A 21,192-nucleotide genomic window follows, 5' to 3' on the forward strand; every position below is an offset into this window, starting at 1 on the left:
CGCCGCCGGCCTAGCAGGGCCCAGGGGGGACACGCACAGCCCAGAAGGGCCCGCGATGTCCCGCGGTCGGACGCAGCCTTGGCGCCCGCCCGTCTCCTGCCGCCGTCGGCTTAGCAGGGCCCCCAGTATGATGTTTTATAGCCTCACCAATACTTAGCATTACTGGTCTTGTTCATTTAAGTAATTTTACTGGGTCTGCTGTGGCATATCACTGTGATTTTACTTTACTTCTATGATAATAAATGATGTTGAACACCTTTATATGTGTTCATTAGCTATTTCTTATTTTCTTTTGTGAAGTTTCTGTTTAAACCTTTCTGGCTGTTTTCTTTTTGAAGTTGCCTCAGAATTAAGTTAAAAAATTCTTTATTTATAAGGTCCTTATCAGCTATGCATACTACAAATACTTTTATTCTGTGATTTGAATTGTCATTCTCTTAATAGTGTCTCTCAAAGAACAGAAGGTTTTAATTTTCTTGAGTTACAACATATACTTTTTTTTTTTCCTTTTGTTATCTGTGCTTTTTGTGTCCTATCTAAAAATTGGACTATCTTGAGTCATAAAATTTACTCCTAAGTCTCCTTATACAGATTCTATGATTTAAGTCTATGATTTATTTTGAGTTACTCTTTGTTTAGGGTATAAGGACTGAGGTCCATTCCTTCCCTCACTTCCATTTAGACAGCCAATTGATTTTGCCTAAGCCTGTTGAAAAACAATCCTTTTCCCTATGGGTTAACTTGACATATTTGCTTATTATCAATTAGTCATGCATATATAGAACTATTTCTGGACTCCACTGATGTACAGGTGTATGCTACCAATACCACATTGTTGTGATGATTGTAACTTTGTAGGAAGTCCTAAAGTCAGCCAGGGAAAGTATTCTTTTTCCAATTGTTTTGCATTTTTAAATACATTTTAGAACAAGTTTGCCAGTTTGTCACAGAATAGCCTGTTTGTATTTATTAGTTGACTGTATAGATCAATATGAAGAGAACTGACATTTTACCAATATTGAGTCTTATAATCCATTAGCATGGTGTATATCTCTCTAGTTAGGTATGCTTTAATTTCATTCAGCAATATTTTGTAGTATTCGATGTAGTAATCTTGGTGTTTCTTGCTCAAATTAACTAAGAATTTTATGTGTTTGGATGGTATGATAATTAACCTTTATAAATATGTTATGTGCCAACTCTTAGTAAAAAAATAAAATTTATTTTTTACTTGGACTTTTTATGAGATCTTGTTAAATTCACTTATTTATTCTAGTAGTTTTTGGTAAAAATAATGTCATCTAAAAATAGAGTATGTCTTCCTTTACAAACCGTATACTTTTTCTTGCTTTATTACACTGACTTAGAACCTCCAATAAAATGCTGCATAGAAGCATTAACAGTGGATGGCCTGGCCGTAGTAGTGCATGCTAGATTTTGCTGTTTGGCAGGCTGAGGCCAAAGGGATGGCCTGAGTTCAATTCTTAGCACACCCTAAAAAGTCTGGAGGTATATGCCTATAGCCCCAACTACTTGGGAGTCTGAGGCAGAAATACTGAGTCACAAAAAGGCCTTGTATAAACCCCCTGCCCAACCACAATAAAAATGTGTTAAGAGTAGATAATCTTAGCTGATTACCCAACATAGAGAAAAAACCAGTTTCTTTCACCATTAAGTGTAATATTAGCTATAGGTTTTTCACACATGTTAAGGAAGTTTTCTTCCATTAATAGCCTTCTAAGAGTTTTCTTTTTTTAAAAAAATCATGAATGAGTATTGAATTTTATCAATTTTTTCATCTACTGAGATTACTATATAGTTTTTTTCCTTGTATTAATATAATTAAGTACATCAGTGGATTATAAATGTTAAATCAACCTTGCATTCCTTTATATTGCTAGATTCGGTTTGAAAATTTCTATGTCTATATATGAAAGAGATACTGAAAAGACAATGTATAGTTTTCCTTTCTTACAGGTTTTAGACAGGTTTGGTGCCAAGTTAAAATGAACTGCATAAAAGATTTGGGAAAATTTTTCTTCCTCTCTGTTTTCTGAAAGAGTTTATATAGGACTGTCATTATTTCTTCTTTAGATATCTGGTATAAATTCACCAATGAAGCCAACTTGGTCTGGCGTTTTCTTTGTGAGGCAGTTTTTAATTAAAAATCTCATTTATATTTAGTTTTTTCCTTTTACTTTGAGTTTTATTTGCTTTTGTTTTCTAGCTTCATAATTGGGAGCTGAGGTTATTGATTTCAGATCTGTTTATTTTCTAATATTATTATTTGAAGCAATAAATTTGCCTCTATGCATTGTTTTAGTTGTATCTTAACACATGAAGTATAATTTTCATTGAATTCAAAATGTGTTCTAATTTACACCTTGTGATTTCTTTACAATATGTTTTAGTTAGAAATATGTTGTTTAATATCCAAATATTTTGGAAATCTTGTGAAAAAAAATTTTTTAAGAGAGAGATTTTTACTATAGGGCACATACACTCACCACAGATACAGAAAGCAAGAAATCCCCTCCCACCCCCTAGTGGAGATGACCATATTGCAATCCTTTCTCCTCCATTCTCCTCTTGGGATTATAGGCATGCCTGCACACACACCTGGCATGAGTTTAAGCCACTGTGTCCTGGTCAACTACATGGGAGTCCAGCAATGTATCCATTATGCTATCTGCTGGCCCAATTGTGAAAACTTTTTTAAAAAATGATTTCTATAGAGCTCTGTCATTAGTGGAATATACACATAAGATTTGTAGGACCTAATGAATTAGTCATTTTATCATTATGAAGCATCCCTCTTTATCTCTGATGACATTCCTTTATTCTGTAGTCTTCTTTAGCTAATGTTAACAAAGCCATTCCAGCTTTTGTATGATTAGTATTTGTAATATATGTTTCCATCTCTTTTCTTCTAATCCTATGTGTCTTTATATTTATTTTTTTCCCTAGATAGCAAATAATTGCATCTTGTTTTTCTATCCAATTGGACAATCTCTTTTTATTTAATGTCCCTAGACCATTTATATTTAATGTAATTTACCAATATAAATGGCTTGAATCTCTCACTTGTTTCTTTGTTACTTATCTTAGTCTATTCAGGCTATTTTAATGTAATACCATATGTTGGTAGTTTATAAGCAATAGAAATTATTACTCAGGTTTCTAGAGGGTATAAAGTCCAAGATCAAGGCACTATCAGATCCAGTATCTGGTGAGGCCCTGCTGTCTGGTTCATACAGAGAAAATATATACACATATATTTTCTCACTGTCCTCACCTGGTGGAAGAGGGTTGGCGGAATTTATCTAGGATCTCTTTTGCAAGGATACTTATCCTATTCATGAAAGCTCTATCTCATGACCTAATCACCTCCCAAAGGCCCCACCTCCCAGTACTTTCATATTGGAGATTAGTTTCAACATATGAATTTGGGGTGGGGGTGCATAAATATTCAGTCTATAGTATTACTTTTCCCCTCCTTTTAAAAGTTTTTTTTGGGGGCAGGATTAATGTATATATATTTACTTTCCCTTTTATCTTCTCTATTTGCTTTTGGCTCTTTAAAAGAAAAAGGAATGGCAGAGTGGCAAGTGCCCTTGCTAGAGAAAGACAAAGAGGAGGAAAGAGACAAAACACTTCCCATGGGGAATAATCATGTCACAAATCCTTCTCCTCCATTTCTCCATCCTGTTGGAAGTTTGGGCATGCACACACGCAAGCCTGATACGTTTCTCATGCTGCCCAGTCCAGGCCTCCATCCATGTGTTTGGCCATGTGGAATCAGATTGCATTAAGTACTGGGCCATGCAGCTGTCACTACTTTTGGCTATCTTTTCTAAAAAACTTTGTCATTGATGTAAATCATTAGTATTTATTTTGACATACATTAAAATTTTCTTTTATTACAAACATTTTAATCTATCTTTGAAAGTAGAGAGGACACTGTAATTAACCTAATATAACCATAACAGACTTTCAACAACTATAACATGGCAATAACGAAAACTATAACAACTATACATGGCAATCCTGTTTCAGCTAAACTCCTCATTCCATTTTTCCTGAATTATTTGGAGGCAAATCCCAGGTAAGACACTATTTCAATGTAGCTCAGTGAAGACATTTTTTTGAGAGGTTTTTGCTATAGGGCACGTGTGCTCACCAGAAAAAGACAGAGAGACAGAAAGCGAGAAATCCCCAGGGGGGATGGCCACACCACAATCCCTTATCCTCCATTCTCCTCTCAGGATCGTGGGCACACACACACACACATACTTGGCATGAGTTTAAGTCACCAGGTCTAGGACTCGAACCGTGGTCAGCTACATGGGAGTCCAGCAATATAGCCATTATGCCAACTGCTAATAAAGTCTAATAAAGTGAAGACTTTTTAAAAAAAGTAATAACAATATGATTATTGCATCTAAAAATTAAATTCATAAAAGCATCAAATAGTCACTGTTCCAATTTCCTTAGTGATCTTTTAAAGAGGTTTTTTTTTTTTTTTTTGCCTGCGTTTTTTTTTTTTTTTCTTGGCAATTATTTATTATTGGGTTGGTGGGAGATTAAGGAACTTGGGGGAGATGTAAAAATACTGTTGCTGCCACTACCATCTCGAAATTCCAATGTGATTTCCATTTGATTCAAAACAGTAATAAAAGGGGCCAGCAGGTGGCATGGTTGTTTAAGCGCTAGACTCCCATATAGCTGACCATAGTTCTAGCCCCAGACTCAGTGGCTTGAAAAATCACACCTGGCACACAGGCATGGATGCCCAAAATCCTGAGAGGAAAATGGAAGAGAAGGGATTGCAGCATGGCTATCCCACCTAGGAGGGTGATTTCTCACTTCCCTCTCTGTCTCTTTCTGGTAAGTGCACATACCCTATGGCAAAAACCTAAAAAACAAAAAACAAAAAAAAAGAAAAACAAAACCCAAGTAATTAAAAAGATGTTATTTGGAATACTAATTACAGAGAACTCCTACACTGCAAGTTTTTTTTTTTAAAGGGTCGTCAGAAAAATGATGTATTTTTCTGTGCAAAAATGCATCACACAACCCAACCCAATACACTAAAATGTCTTTATATTGGAGAACGTCACTCTTAGAAATGGACTCTTATACTGCCACCTTTTGGATAACTCCATATTTTGAAAGTTTCAATTTTGGACACTTTTCACTATGAGCGACTTCCTATTACATCATCTATATTGTGTTGCCAAATTCTGTAAAGCCATAATCATAGCTTTTAGGAGGAAGAAAACTGCTCATGAATATTCTCTTACATTTTTCCAGCATTCTGCTATTTATCCTTTGTGACAATTAAGCGTTAAATTAACTTAAAATGTGCAGACTAAGGACAAGACTTCAAAACATTAATTAACCGTTCTGACATCAATTGTACAACCGGAGTTTTAATGTCATTGCTTTACCTCCCAAGGAAATGAGCCACAGATGCAGGCAGCAAGAGTAATAGTTTATACGGAATAAGCTCATCATAGGTACTTAATGAATTATTCATAATTTCCTCATTTTACTTTTTTTTGACTAGCTGAAACTTTTACCGAGAAGAGTAAAAACACCTATTCCTTAAAAAACAAAAAACCAAACAAAAACAAAAACAGGACAAGAAGGCTTTAACTGATCTATATCAAACAACATACTGGTTCACTAAAAATTTAATCAAAAACCTGATAACACTAAGCGCTATTATAACTGCATAAGATTTAATGAAAATGAACAGATGAAAGCTCTTACAAACCTAAGAATTTTTTTTTCGTAGAAATAAAAAGTGAACTCTTCTCTTATTGTAACCTGTATGCTTAAGAAAGAAATTTTAAATTTCACACTTGCAAGTGAGATATGCAGTTGTAGTCCATTTATCCAGTTGGTTATGGAAGAAAGATATAATAGATTGTGGAACTGAGACTTATAAACAGTTCTTTTTAGATCAAGTGTACAAATTATTTTCACATATATTTAGAGGTGTGTTTCTCAGTGATCTTGCATGGTAAACAATATCTAGAGTTAATATTTTTGTCCATTTTAAAGATGAGCAAACTAAGGATTAGAGAGGTAAAATAAATGACCCAAGAGCCATACTCTGGTCAGCTCCTGAGTCCACACGCAAGTCTTCTGACTCCAGGGGGTGTTCTTCTGCTCTACTGGAGTTATATTATCCATTGATTTTAGACTTTCTGAAAGAAACTTCCTGAGCCCCATGTCCCTAAGTAAGAGTCAGAAATAGAAAAAAAGGAACCAGAATACGGCAGAGAATACTGTGAGCTGTGCCAGACACGGTGATGGCCTGACCTCTATTGTTAGCTATTGTCATTTCCACTATAAGATTTTCAAAAAAAGTCTGGCCTTCTCCACACAACACAAAATCATCTGGATAAATAAAACTGACAGATTCTTTGTAAAACAACAAAAATACTGGTGGGCTGAAACACTCTTTTTCTCTAGTTTGTTCTTTCAATAATATTCACATGTACTGGGAGATTTCTATGTGCCTGGTAGAGAACAACTCTAGGCCCCAATTCTTCCCTTGAGAAGTTGCCAGTTTGGGGGCAGAAAGGCAAACAGGTATGTAAATAACTATTCTCTAACATAAGAATTATTGATTATATATAAAGCATTAGAGAGCAGTTCTACATAAGAACATTAGGGAAAGCGTATGGCATTACAGAGTAATAGCAAGGAACAATGAAATAATGCTTACATTTCCAATCAAGATTTTCAAAAAAAGTCTGGCCTTCTCCACACAACACAAAATCATCTGGATAAATAAAACTGACAGATTCTTTGTAAAACAACAAAAATACTGGTGGGCTGAAACACTCTTTTTCTCTAGTTTGTTCTTTCAATAATATTCACATGTACTGGGAGATTTCTATGTGCCTGGTAGAGAACAACTCTAGGCCCCAATTCTTCCCTTGAGAAGTTGCCAGTTTGGGGGCAGAAAGGCAAACAGGTATGTAAATAACTATTCTCTAACATAAGAATTATTGATTATATATAAAGCATTAGAGAGCAGTTCTACATAAGAACATTAGGGAAAGCGTATGGCATTACAGAGTAATAGCAAGGTACAATGAAATAATGCTTACATTTCCAATCTGGGAAAAATAATTAACTGCTATTTTAATGAACAACTGCTGTTACTAAGTTAAAAAACAGTGCAACATGCTATTAAAAGAGAGCCCATTATTAAATAAATACAGCCAAAACACTGGAGAAGTAAAATTTGCTTATGTTTCAGTCAGTAATTTTATGTAGCTGTAAGATTTTGAAATATTTCTCCTTCTATTTTAGGACAGGAACACTTTTTGTTCAAAAAGGATACTTTTTGTTCAAAAAGAGTATTTTTAGTTCAAAAAGGATACTTTTTTCTTCAAGAAATTCAATGACATGTTCAGTTTTACTCAATTAGCAATTCTACAGGACTACGGTTTTCACAAGATTTTAACAGTAACATTTAAATACTTGAGGCATATAATGTTTCCTAGACTGATAGTTAAGTAAGGTTTGAAATCAATTCACAAGAATTTGTCCCTCCTCCTTTGTAATTTTTCTGAACTGGGAGTTTGTTTCTTGGTTGGGTCTATGCTTTACTGAATAACAGTAAATTAGCACATAGACTGTTATTCAGTAAAGCATATTCTCAAATTAGCACATAGACTGATGTGTTACAAAATAAAATAGCACATTTTTTAGGAACAAAATTTCCCTTTCCTCACCAACATGGTGAAGAATAAGATGAGAAGTGGGGTGTTGGGGTTTTCCAGACAAATCAGTTATAAGTAATAAGAAGTTATCACTTTAAACTGAACATGGCTGTATTTTATAGTTTAAAAGGAAAATTAATATAGATTTAAAAATTAAGACATTCACTTTAAAAACAAGCCCATCCTTTCAAGGGTTTCTGTGAGCTGTGTTGCCAGTACATCTTTTGGAAGGGAGGTGATGAGAAGCAATGCTTTACTGAATTCAGAAGAATTCTAAAAATTACCATTTTTAAGAGATTGAAGACTTTAATAAAAAAAATGCATTGAAGACCAGATAATCTGAACTTGTTTTTATATCCAATACATTAGGTATATTTTATCATTTCCTTTCTATCTTGTGCATGTGTGTACTGGGGTAGAGTGGAGGAGGTCATCAGTCAAGGTCACATGGCTGCTATAAGTCACTGGTAAATCCACAGTGGGGTCACTTCCATTCCTGTTTCAGTTTTTGAGGGCCGAACCAGCTTCCAGATATGGGTCATCTGCTCCACAGATTTATGCACTTAATAAATCAGTTACTCATTCAATGCAGAAAACAATGCCTTGCCTGAAACTGTTGCACTACAGGCCACAAAAGAGAAGGCCAGTTGAGAAAAGCAACTGAGGTTTAGTGAAACAAAGATAACATAATTCTTATCCATATTCATAAAGGAGTTATTTGTAAAAACTAAATTATAAAACTTAACTACTTCATCTTCAACTTTTTACTTCCTTTAAGTATATAATTAAAAATAACTCTAATGTACATAAAACAAACAATGAACTCTGTAAGAACCCTCACAACTATCAATCTTCTCTGGGCTTTGGTGGGATAACTGGGGCAATGCTGTGTACTTTAAGAGCAGTTTCTTGCCCAGCAAAGAGAGAGATCGGCCAAGAGAAAGGTCACTACAGAGACGTTCATCCAGGTGTTTCCTCAGCTGGCGTCCAAGACATACATTCCTGAACCTGTCTAGGCTTGCAATGTTTTTGTTCATTCTCTTCCAGTTTCCTGTCTGATTGGTCCTTTCAAGTTGGATACCTTTATGATAACATATTCTAGCTTTTTAACCTCTACCAATGCTCCCTAACTTACTTCCTACATTCCCATCCTACCGTTGAACCCCCCTGGGTCACTCCTCTGACTCAGGTGACATCTCCAGGTGTGTGAACCCCATTCCCAGTTATGTCTAACATGTGACGGTGTTCCAAAGTTTGCCTCCTTCCTGGCTCCAGACAGAAAGAAATAAATTACATGAAAATTCTTAGATTTAATTAAGGAGAAGTACTAAATACGCTTCCTAGTTTTTTAAAAAGATATTAAAAATGGGGACCAGCAGATGGCATAAGGTTACATCACTGGACTCTCATGTAGTCGACCATAGTTTGAGTCCCAGACCTGGTAGCTTAAAATTCATGCCAGGCACATGTGCGTGCATACGTAAGGGTGCTGGACTCCCACATGGCTGATTGCAGTTAAAGTCCCAGAACTGAGGGACCAGCAGTTCACGTAATGGCTTATTTCTAAGCCAAACAACTAAAAAGTGAGACAGATCTCCATAACCAAGTGCTTCTCAGAAGGTCAATGTTAACCAAGTAAGATCATTTCCATGGTCAATCACAGTGTATAACCAACCTACGCCCCACAGAAAGTCAGAGTACCCTTAAGAAACAACAGAGTCTAGACCCAGTGCTTCAGACATGTTGATGGCTGGAGCGCTTTCATAAAGGAGTTCCTACACACCACACGGGCAGTCTCATTTTGAAGCCTTCGGTGAAATTTCCAACGAGAATAATAAATAACATACAATACATTTTTAAGATGAGCCTTATAAGTTCATAAAACAAACTAATGATTTATAAATGGTTTTGTAGTTTGGCGAAAGTTTTCCTCACATAAAGTTGAAAAGCAAGCCACTGTGATGGGGCACTTCAACATTATTTTCAAATATTCTTTAAGGTGATAATACATAATTTTATAATGCTTTATAATCCATATCCTCTGTCTGAAATACTCAGTCCCATAAATGGCCATAAATTTTTCTCATTTAGGGAACCAGCAGTTAGCGTAATGGCTATGTCGCTGGACTCCCACGTAGTGGACCACATCCCAGACCCAGTGGCTTAAAACTCACGCCAGGCGTGTGTGCATGCGTGCCCAAGATCCTGAGAGGAGAATGGAGGAGAAGGGATTGTGGCGTGACCATCCCCCCTGGGGGGTGATTTCTCGCTTTCTGTCTCTATGTCTCTCTCTATCTGGCGAGCGCATGCGCCCTATAGCGAAAACCTCTCCAAAAAAAATTTTTTTTTCTCATTTATACCTTCCATTTTTATTCAAAGTTCTCAAAAGCCAGGGTCAATTTCTAATACTCACCCTAAATTTTCACATTCTACCACATACATTTAGGCATCTTCTCTCCCAAATGTCCTTGACCCTAAAAAAAAAAAGCCTTTTCTTTTTATGTATTTATAAAAAGGAACATCGTCTCTTTTAAATAACTTTAAGGTATGCTTGTATGAGTAGTCTGGTTCTTTCTTACATATAAATCTTAGGGGGTAATGTCTGAGTCTTTTAAAAACACTTTCAGTAGCATGTGGCAGAATGTCAAACTTCATTGTGATCAAATGACTTCAGAAAACACGTTATGTTTCCAGTTATTAAATGCCATACTAACATGACTAGAGCTTAAATTGTTATAAAATCCAATAATGAAACATAAGAATATTACTATTTGGAGGGGGTTGTCCACGTAGAGCTCTATAGCCAGTCTTTTCCCTGTATCTCTTTTATCTAATAACAATAAAAAGAAAAACTTTTTTCTAGAGAGGCAGTGAGAGGAAAAGTGAGAAACCACCTCCCCAGGGAAATGGCCACACCACAATCCCTTTTCCTACATTCTCTTCTACAATTTTTTTTTTTTTTTGAGAGGTTTTTGCTATAGGGCACGTGTGCTCACCAAACAGACAGAGACAGACAGAGAGATAGAAAGTGAGAAATCACCCCCCCAGGGGGGGGATGGCCATGCCACAATCCCTTTTCCTCCATTCTCCTCTCAGGATCTTGGGCACGCACGCACACACGCCCGGTGTGAGTTTTAAGCCATCAGGTCCGGGAACTGAACTGCGGTCAACTACATGGGAGTCCAGTGACATAGCCATTACGCTAACTGCTGGTCCCCCTAAGATTTTGTGCACTCATACACACATGCCTGGCATGATTTTCAGCCTCTAGGTCTGGGACTTGAACGGTCATTTGCCATGTGGGAGACCAGTGCCTTAAGTACCACACCAACTGCTGGTCTCCACAAATTTTTACTTTTAAATATTTTGTTATAGGGCACTTGTACTATTTGGAATGACAGAGAGATGAAATGCCAGAAATCACCCCCCTAGGGGGCTTGGCCATGCTGCAGTCCTTTCTCCTCCATTTTCATCTAGGGATTTTGGGGGTGCACACACAGGAGTCTGGCATGAGTCTGGGACTCAAATCATGGTGAACCACGTGGGAATCCAGCACCCTAACTACTATGTTACCTGCTGGCCACCCTGAACAAATTGTTATAATTTAATTTTTAAAGGTTGCCAAGATGTGGTGGCCATGTGCGTGCCTGGGATCCTGGCTGGGAGCTCCTGTGGCATGAGAACCTGTAGGAGGTTCTCATTCATTTTCTCTCTCTCGCTCCCTCTTCCCCTTCCTTCTTGTATATCCCCACCTTTCTCACTAATGAATGAAAGAAAGAAATTCAAAAAACAAAGCCTTCAGAGTGATTGGATGTTTAATGATGTTCTTTCTGTATCACAGTGATATGTATAATCTCCTGTTTAAATGTCTTTATTAAAATATGGAACGTTTAAAAATGGAGGCACCACCCTTCTGCATCTCTTACATTGATACAATTCCAAACGTCTTGCCTTATCCTCTACTTGTTTATACAGTTCTTTACAGTTTTTCCTTTATCAGAATTTTATGTTCTAAATCCAAAGCCATACAAGTCAGCTCCGACATAAAAACCCCAACAGCTTCCTTCTTCCATAGCAGTGTTACCCCAAACTTGTATTTGACAATCCCTTTTGCAACTGTTTATGTCTTTCTTTGCTCTTCACTATCATTTAACTACTTTTTAAAAAACAAGCATATAGGCCGGCCCTTGGAATGGTGAATAAGGTGGCTGGACCCCAGTTCAAACCTGTGACTCAGTGTTTTGGAAAGGGTGCCGGGTACGCGGTCCAAAATCCTGACAGAAGGAATAGAGGAGAAGTGATGGCAGGTGACCATCTCCATGGGGGGGGCTTTTTTTACTCTCCTCCTCTCTCTCTGTGGTGAGTGCATGAACTGTATATCAAAACTTCTTTTCAAAAAAAGCTTCCTTGTAGGAACTAAATAAATGCTGTGCCACTTCTACAGTGGTATGTATTGGAATCTTGCTTTATCAGTTGAACGAGAATAGATTATGCTGAAGTAACAAAAGAGTCAAGTCCCAGAGAGACTTAAGAAAACAATGCTTATTTTCTTGATCACTGCACAGGTCTTTCTCAGGGCATAATTCTGTTCCACATTTTCTTCACTCTGTGATCAAAGCTAATGGAACACCTTCTATTTTAGAACATGGCCAGCACTGCTGCAGAGGTGAAAAAGGACATGGCAAATTCTTGCTTGAAACTTCCAGCTTAAAACTCTGTCTCAGATATGCCATGTTTTTGTTCCACTCTCACTTCCTTGGCCAGAGCAAGTCATGTGGATAAGACTGATGAGCCGGAGAAATAGAATCCTGCCTAGGGAGTGGCAGCAGATATCCTGAATAATAATACAATCAACCACACTTGCCAAGAATAGAAGACAGTCGTAATAAAAATGGAATAAGCACAACATCATTAATTTCCAGTTAGATAATGTTTCCTGCCAAAGTGTTGAATTCATGCTAGCTTCAAATAATTTTCATCATATATTCACAATATCTGAAAAATAATTACAAGGGGACTTCGAAAAGTTCATAGGGAAATGAATTAAAGTTCATTTTGGTAAAAAAAAGTTTGAAACCATGTGTTATTTTTTTCATAATACACATCCCCAAAACCTGTGTATCTTACCAGTGTGATAACACTGTCATATCCATGTCAAAATATCACATAAGGTCACTAACCTAACATTGCTCATATGATTTCCACACCTCCAAAAATGTACCTATAAAAATCCAGTTAAAATTCTGAAGCAAGGTTCATCATGATTATATTCTGTTCACCAAGGCCACGCAATTCAAGTGCTGGCTCTCATCATTATAATAAAAGCTGTACAGCCCGCTTTAATCTTATTTAGTAAGGAACAACCCAAGACTACTTTCTTTTTTTTTTTTGAGAGATTTTTGCTATAGGGCGCATGTGCTCGCCAGACAGACTCAGAGAGACAGAGAGACAGAAAGCGAGAAATCACCCCCCGGGGGGATGGCCACGCCACAATCCCTTCTTCTCCATTCTCCTCTCGGGAGCCTGGGGTGAGTTTTAAGCCACCAGGTCCAGGACGCGAATCGCAGTCAACTATGTATGTGGGAGTCCAGCGACATAGCCATTACGATAACTGCTGGTCCCAACCAAGACTACTTTTCAAAGTTTGAGCTGAAGAAAAACTTCAAAAATATAAAAGGAACATGGACTAGAAATGTTACATTTTTGCCCCCAAAAAAGAAAGTAGTTAAATGTATTATGACTATTATTAAATACCGTATATTAAAACAATTAAATGTCAACTAAGAAATTGGACAACTTTGGGCCAGTGAGTGGTGTGAAGGTTAAGGGAGCTGGATCCTACATGGCCAACTGTATGTTTTGAGCAGACCCAGTGGCTTGAAAATCAAACGAGGTGTGTGTGCACCAAATTCCAAGAAGAGACTGGAAGAGAAGGGATTTTAACGTGGCCATCTCCCCTGGGGGTGTGTGTGATTTCTCTCTTTTTCTCTTTCTCTCTGGTAAGTGTACCCCTGATAGCAAAAATTTTTTAAAAAATTGGATAACTTAATAAGGGAGATGAATTATACAGAAATGTCTTGGTTTTCTGCTTTGTATGCTTTGCAACATAAATAGTATTGGAATCTGTAATCTAGATAGCCACTAAATGCAAAGAAGCCTAGTTTCTGCCTTCAAAAAGTAATACTTAGAAGCATGTGATACCTGATACTATTTATAAATAAATAAACTTACACATAATATACAGCTGGAGATCTTGAGGGAAATAAAGCATAATGACTTTTGTTCAAGCAGAAACATGGAGAAAAGCATAATTTAGATAGTAAAATGGATTAAAATATTCTACATCAGACATTCTACTTCTCTATTTATAAAATGTATGCTAGGAAAAAAATTAACTTAATTTCAAGAGACAGAGAGAGACAGCACCCTCAACAGGGTCCTCCTGATGCCACAATCCCTAGCTTTCAGCCAGTCCCAGCTCATGGGCATGTGTGTGCCCTGCAAACTCAGGGAGGTCTCCAGACACAATATGGGAACCTTCCAAGGTGGGGCAGCCTATAAGAGTGCTATGTTTTACTGCTTCATTACTGTCTGGCTCCTCATTTTTAAAATTATTTTTAGCATTTTAATTAGTATTAGTAAGCATTAACATTTGCATGGTCATTAAAACTACGCTACTCTCATTTTTCCTTTTACAGGCTTCCTTTCCTGGAAGTGAGTGAGAATGCAGAGGATGTAACTACGATGAAGGGACTGGAACACTACGCCTCTCAGCCAGAACTGTGGCAATCTCAATCACATATACTTACAATTGTTGACTGAATGTTTCATGTGTATGAACATCAAGGGTTTAAAAATAATGCAGATATAGACTCTGGAACGTATCATCTAGAAGACATTGCCAAATACAGATTATCATGATATGAGATGGTGTAAGTGTCATATAGATCACACGAGTGTTGGTTTGGGGGTTTCAGATCATCCTAACCAGCTTTCCTAGGAGCAGCTTTTCTCCTTAGGTCCAATTTGTGTCAAGGTGAATCTTTGACACCGTCTGATGTTCATGCAGTTCATCCTGGCAGTGCTCTGACAAGACAGGCAGTAGGAGTAGGCTGGGCGCACAGGCCTGGTATAGTCAGAGTTCAGATGACAACCTGTCCAGGGGGGTCTCCATCCAGAACCATTCTCAGAGTTCAGGGGATCCTTCCCTTTTTCCTACGCTTATACTCAGTCTTGGATACTCGTAAAGGGAGCCTACGTTATTCTTGGAAGGGTGACTTTGTTTTACAGTTTATGAGTCCTGCATCTGTGCTGAGTTGGCCTTATTTTCTGGATATTCCTGGGGCCAGAGGTTGCCTCATACTTCTAAGTGACACACAGTGTTGGTCCTACGAGACAGGAGACAGCCCAGGAGGCTTTATGGTTGTCATGGATCTTACACTGTAAGGCTTTCACAGTGTACTGCAGTGAGGGAAGAACTAGAGGGTAGCAGGATATAGAATAAATAGATCATCTTTTCTGGGGCTAATTAGAGAGACTTAAGGGAAAAAAAAGGACATCTGATAGAGGCAAAAAAGAAAAAATCCGCTGGTCAGAAATCAAAAAAGATGAAAAGGAGGGTAGAGTCAAGGCAGAAAACACAGAATGAGGAAAGGCACAGAGGCAAGACATCCTAATGGGCATGAAGTGATTACAAGGGGTTTAGCTCAGCTAGAATTCTGTGTGGGAGAGGGTGAAATGCTGGAAAAACAGGCCGGGTGCTGTATCAGAGCTCAGTGTGAGAAAACGCTCTCTACTGAATGAATGTGATAAACAGTGACTTGAAAATAGGGACTCTATCTAGCTATTTTAGTGTTTCTAGTTACAGAGCTAAATTGCCGTGTATTACAGGAAACAAACATTGAATCAGCACATGAAGAAAGAATCCCTTGTTAGCAATATTTTTAAATAGGAGGCCTGAAATTCCAGAATTGATTATTTATGGGTTTGTATATATGGAGAGCCAATATGTATGGAGTGGATAAACAGATACAGACGGACTTATATAAAGCAATCTAATCTTTTTCAGGAAGTGCTTATTCTAATCTAGAAAGTGTGTTGTTGACAAATCTAAGAAAAAAAGGGAAAAATCAGAACAGGATATTTCTGCATAACATTTTTACTACTGTCTTCAGATACACTCTCATTTAATTTTCCTAACCACCGTACTGTTCAACACACAATTATATTATTCCCATTTACCAATGCAGAATGAGGCTCAGAGAGGTCAGGTTTTCCCAGTGCTCTTTATGACATGAAGGATTAAAAGCCCCAATTTCAAACTAGCCCAAATTTGGAACTATCTGAATCTAGAATATAAAGTGTATCTTCCTACTATTGCCACAGGAAGTAGATTTACTGGCTTTTTGACTTCAGAAGTCATTAAACCCTCTAAACATAACTGTCTTCCAGTGTAAAATGGAAATAGAAATCTTTCATACTTCACACAGCTTCTGAATTGGATTTCCGGTTACTTTTTTTTCTCTAGAGAACTGTCCATTTTCCCTGTTTTCAAGTACACTGCAAAACATTATTCCCAGTATTCTCTTACGGTTTTCAAAATCTTTACATTCTGTCGTTCTGTGCCTTCTTTCTCTTTCCTGTCAGCACTGCCAGAGATTTCTCCATTTTACTGGTCTTTTAAGAATGAATCTTTAAAAAAAAAGTTTCTAGCACTTTTTGGCTTTTCATTATTTTTTTCCTCTTATGTTCTTAATTCTAACCTCTCCATATTCCACAGGCTTACTCTGTGATATAGTTCTTAATATCTTTTTTCCTATTCTGACTGCTTTGTGTGTGCATGCCCAAAATCCCAAAAGGAGAAATGAGGGAGCGGAGATTGTGGTGTGGCCATCCCCTATGCAGGCTGCTTTCTACCTTCCCTCTTTTCCTGCTCTCTCCAGACAGTGCACATGGCCCTTTGGCAATTTTTTTTTTTTTAAATACCAATACTACACTGTACGTTTTTATTTAGAATTTCTGCTTTCTAAAATTTAATTGTTTTGAAAACTTTTCTGGATTATGACATGCATATATACTGCACAAACCACATGTCCACAGCCTTTTGTATAATTGAAAAAAAAGGTAATATTTGCTTTGTTTATTTCAAACATATTATTTTAAAGTCTTTCATCAGTATTTTTTTATTTAAAGAATTACTTTATTTTAACTTTATTTATTTATTTGACTGGAGAAGGACGGAGAGAAAGAAAGCAAGCCATCAGGTTCAGGGCTTGAACTGCAATAAGCCAGGTGGGAGTCCGGCATCCTTTAACCACTGCAGCACCTGCCGGCCACGCGTCAGTGTTTTTTAAATGAAAGGCTCCTGAGCTAGTCATCTGTCCAACTCTCAGACGTGGTGGCTTACTTGCCTTCATTAATAGGTGTAGTCAGTACGTTTGGGCTGTTTTCCCATATTTACCATGAGGTGCTTTACTTCAAAGTGTCACGTGTCTGGAAGTCTGAAAACTGCATGTTTGTTCTTAGAGTGGTAGAGTGGCTCTATGGATATCTTCAGTTTCGGACCTAATTTTATTATTTTAATTCAACTTTTTTTTTTTTTTTATTGTCAAAGGGCATGTGTGCTTGTGGAGGGGGAACAGGGAGGGAAGAGAAAGCACTCCCCCTTTGGGTGCCACACCCTTATCCCTCTATTCTGTCAGGATTTTGGGCATGCACACACATGTACCTGACATGTTTTTCAAGATGCCAGTGCTGGGGTTCAAATCACAGTTGGCCATGTGGGATCGGGTTCCCTATCCACAGCATTGAGGCACTGCTCTACAGGGCAGACCCTTTATTTTTTAATTTTATTTATTTATTTAGTTATTTAGTTTGTTAGTTTTTTGATTTTTGCTACAGGGAGCATGTGCATATGAGAGAGAGAGAGGGAGGACAGATAGACAGACAGAAAGTAAGAAATTGCCTTTTGGGGGGATGGCCATGCCACAGTCCCTTCTCCCAGGATCTTGGGCATGCACATGCATGCCTGGTGTGAGTTTCAAGCTACTGGGTCCAGGACATGAACCACAGTCCACTACGTGAGAATCCAGCAAGGTAACCATTACACCATCATAAAGCGACCCTTTATTTTTTAAAGGTTTCTTGTTTTCGAACTTAGGGTCCCCACTTCACAACAGCAATGTGAATTGGGAACTCACCTTCCTACATACCGGAGGTTCCTGGATTTGCTTTTTCATATGTGACATTATTTCCACTAGAAGCCTCAGGTGAGCAGCAGAGATGTAGGTAGCTTCCCAAACCCAGTCTAATGAATTTTTCTGGTTTCTATTTCAGAGCCTGGATAGCACTTAATAGCCCCAGGGCTAGGACTGGAACTTTATCTCCCTTGGCACCTAAAACTATAGCCTCCCACCCAAGAGATCTAGATTCTCTTCTGATTCCTATGTGGGGGCTTACCCTCTCTCATCTGCAGCACTTGGAGATTTCCTTTTTCTTTTTCTTTTTTGAGAGGTTTTTGCTATAGGGCGTGTGCACTCGCCAGAAAAACAGACAGAGACAGAGAGATAGAAAGCGAAAAATCAACACCCAGGGAGGATGACCACGCTGCTATCCCTTCTCCTCCATTCTCCTCTTGGGATCTTGGGTGCGTGCACACACAAACCACATGCACCCAGCATGAGTTTAAGCCACCGGGTCCGGGACTTGAACTGTGGTCGGCTACATGGGAGTTCAGCGACAGCCATTATGCTAACTGCTGGTCCTCGCACTTAGAGATTTCTCTCCTAGTTCAGCTGTGCATTAAGCCTGTGTGTGTGTGTGTACACATGCGTGGCGGAGGACAGAAAAGGGATGAACATGGTGAAGGCATAGGGAGCTGCAGGAAGGAGTTTTTCTGTACTGGTTAGGTCTACTAATATTTTCTAGAAGTTTGCTAAATTATTATTATTATTAAAAACCTTATCTAAATTTAACAACATAGAGAAAAGCACGCTGATAGGTTTTTAAAATTCTATTTCCAAGTAATCTTTATAGTTGATTATATGGACAAATGGTTTTGTTCTATTGACAATTCTGGGTTCATAAAACTTATATGATTTCCACCACAAATGGTGACACCATTCCACCTAGTGTTTTTTCAGGAAACATAGCTACTGTTGAAGATCAGGGAATACAGCTATGAGCTGCCGAGTACGGGGCCTTGAAACACCGCTAAACAGTGTATGTCGGGGTGACTCAAAGGCAGTCATGGAGTCTGCTGTAAGAGTTTCGGGGTGACTCAAAGGCAGTCATGGAGTCTGCTGTAAGAGTTTCATTCTAGACAACTGTATAAAATGTAACCACCAACAAAATACAGCTCCTTTATCTACAAACAGACAAATTTGTATTAGGAATGTTTTATAGTGAACACATCCTATTTTTTTTTTTTTGCTGTCTTTCAAGCAAAGACTGAGGTAACCAACAACAGTGGCCAGCCTAGAAGGAGGGTGGTCACCTGGCACAGGGAGGGGTATGATGGACACCTTTTTTGCAGAGTTTGACACTATTCTGTAAACATAAAAGATTTTTTTAAGCTATTTTTATTTTTCTTCCTTAGATATTATCTGTGCCTCACTTTTCGTTAGTAGTATATGCAGTCAAGGGATTATGGTATGAAAATTTTAATTAAAATGGAATTATAGTATGAAAATTTAAGTAAAATGTAAGAACAACTTGTTAATCTTCTTGAAATAATGAAACTAATATGCATTTTTACTAAAAAGTTGTATAACTCGTTATTTGCAAAAGGACAAAATCCCTATTGTGAGGCCTCTGACGTCAACCTTCTACTGAGGGTAAGAGAAACATCTATTTCTAGAACCCCTTTACCAACAGTAGACATTTCTGGGACCAGCAGTTAGTGTAACGGCTTATGTCGCTGGACTCCACAGAGTCGACCGCAGTTCGAGTCCCGGACCCGGTGGCTTAAAACTCACGCCGGGCGCGTGTGCGTGTGCGCCCAAGATCCTGAGAGGAGAATGGAGGAGAAGGGATTGTGGCGTGGCCATCCCCCCTGGGGGGTGATTTCTCGCTTTCTCTCTCTCTGTCTCTGTCTGTCTGTCTGGTGAGCGCACGCATCCTATAGCAAAAACCTCTCTAAAACAAAACAAAACAAAACAAAACAAAACAGTAGACATTTCTAATAAGTTTGTAAACTGATTCTGTGAACGATAAGAAACTTCTATATTTATTTTTATTTTTGCTACAGGGTGTATACGTTTGCCAGAGAGAGACAGAGAGAGAGGAGAAAGCATTCCCCACGGGGGATGGTCACACTACAATTTCTTCTCTTCCATTTCCTCCTCTTCTCAGGATTCTGGGCACGCACAAACCCGCACATGGTGTGTTTCTTGCACTGGCAGGTCTGGGACTCAAACCAAGATCAGCAATGTGGGGCCAGGCTGCCTTTCCCATCAGGGGGCAGAGCCAGCCCACATTTATTATTTTTAACAGATTTCATAACATGTTCATAATTTTAGAATAGAACTTACAGGCTTTTTTAAAAATACTGGAAAAAACCAAAACTGTAAGGATTTAAAGATATAAACTTCTATATTCAGAAATATTTAATCAGTTAACTCATTAATGAAGTTTGACTGGTAAAAATCATGCACTGAGTATTGATAGAAGAAGCTCTTATAAATAGTCATTTTAAACAATAATTCCATTTCTTTTATATATTTTTTATAATTAGTATAATTAAAATGTGGTCTGGAGTTTTACAACTACTCTGTAACTTACTTCACTTCTTTGGAGTAATCACCTAATAAAAAGATTAATGATGGCATTAAAGATTATTTAATACATTATACTTTGTAGCTCTAGGAGATACAGGAACTTTTACCTGATTTATTTCTTTCATCAGTAATATGAGGTAGACAAGATAAGAGAATATTATTATTTTTATGGGAATTTAAAACATGAAAGAGGTTAAAGCAGTATCAGATAATATACATGTTCTGTGTCTATGAATATGAATACTAGTCCATAAATGTGGGGGGAATATTTATTCTCCACAACTATTTTCTAGGAATGTCTACTAAAAACCATGTGCTCTGCCAAAAAGAGAAAGGTTTACAGCCTCCCAGCCTGTAAATACCAAACTTTTATCCTTATTTTACTGAATTTCACTGAATCCTGGAAAAGTACTCTACAAAAAAAAGTAGTTCCAGGAAAGAATTCAAAATGATATTAATTCATTTTGACTTTACAAAATTCTGTCTTTCACTTTCGTTCGGCTGCTTGGAAATTAGAGTGTAGTTAAGGAGTACACCAAGGGAGAAACTGCCATGGCAATATTTGGGAATGCCTACCTAAAATGGTCCAGACTTTTTTTTGAAAAGTTTTTATACTTATTTCATAAACATGGGGGGCGGTGAGAGAGTGAGAGACGGGGGGGGGGGGGGGG

The 21,192-nt window shown here is 37.8% G+C and overlaps 1 protein-coding gene across 1 annotated transcript in view; it reads right to left on the bottom strand.

Moving 5' to 3' along the window:
• Positions 1 to 21,192, bottom strand: part of SLC2A13 (solute carrier family 2 member 13) — a gene marked incomplete at its 5' end in the record, with an annotated part of 358,416 nt that overhangs the window by 48,167 nt on the left and 289,057 nt on the right.

Source organism: Tupaia chinensis, unplaced genomic scaffold (genome assembly GCF_000334495.1).
Source record: "Tupaia chinensis unplaced genomic scaffold, TupChi_1.0 Scaffold145519_1, whole genome shotgun sequence".
Taxonomy (NCBI): domain Eukaryota; kingdom Metazoa; phylum Chordata; class Mammalia; order Scandentia; family Tupaiidae; genus Tupaia; species Tupaia belangeri.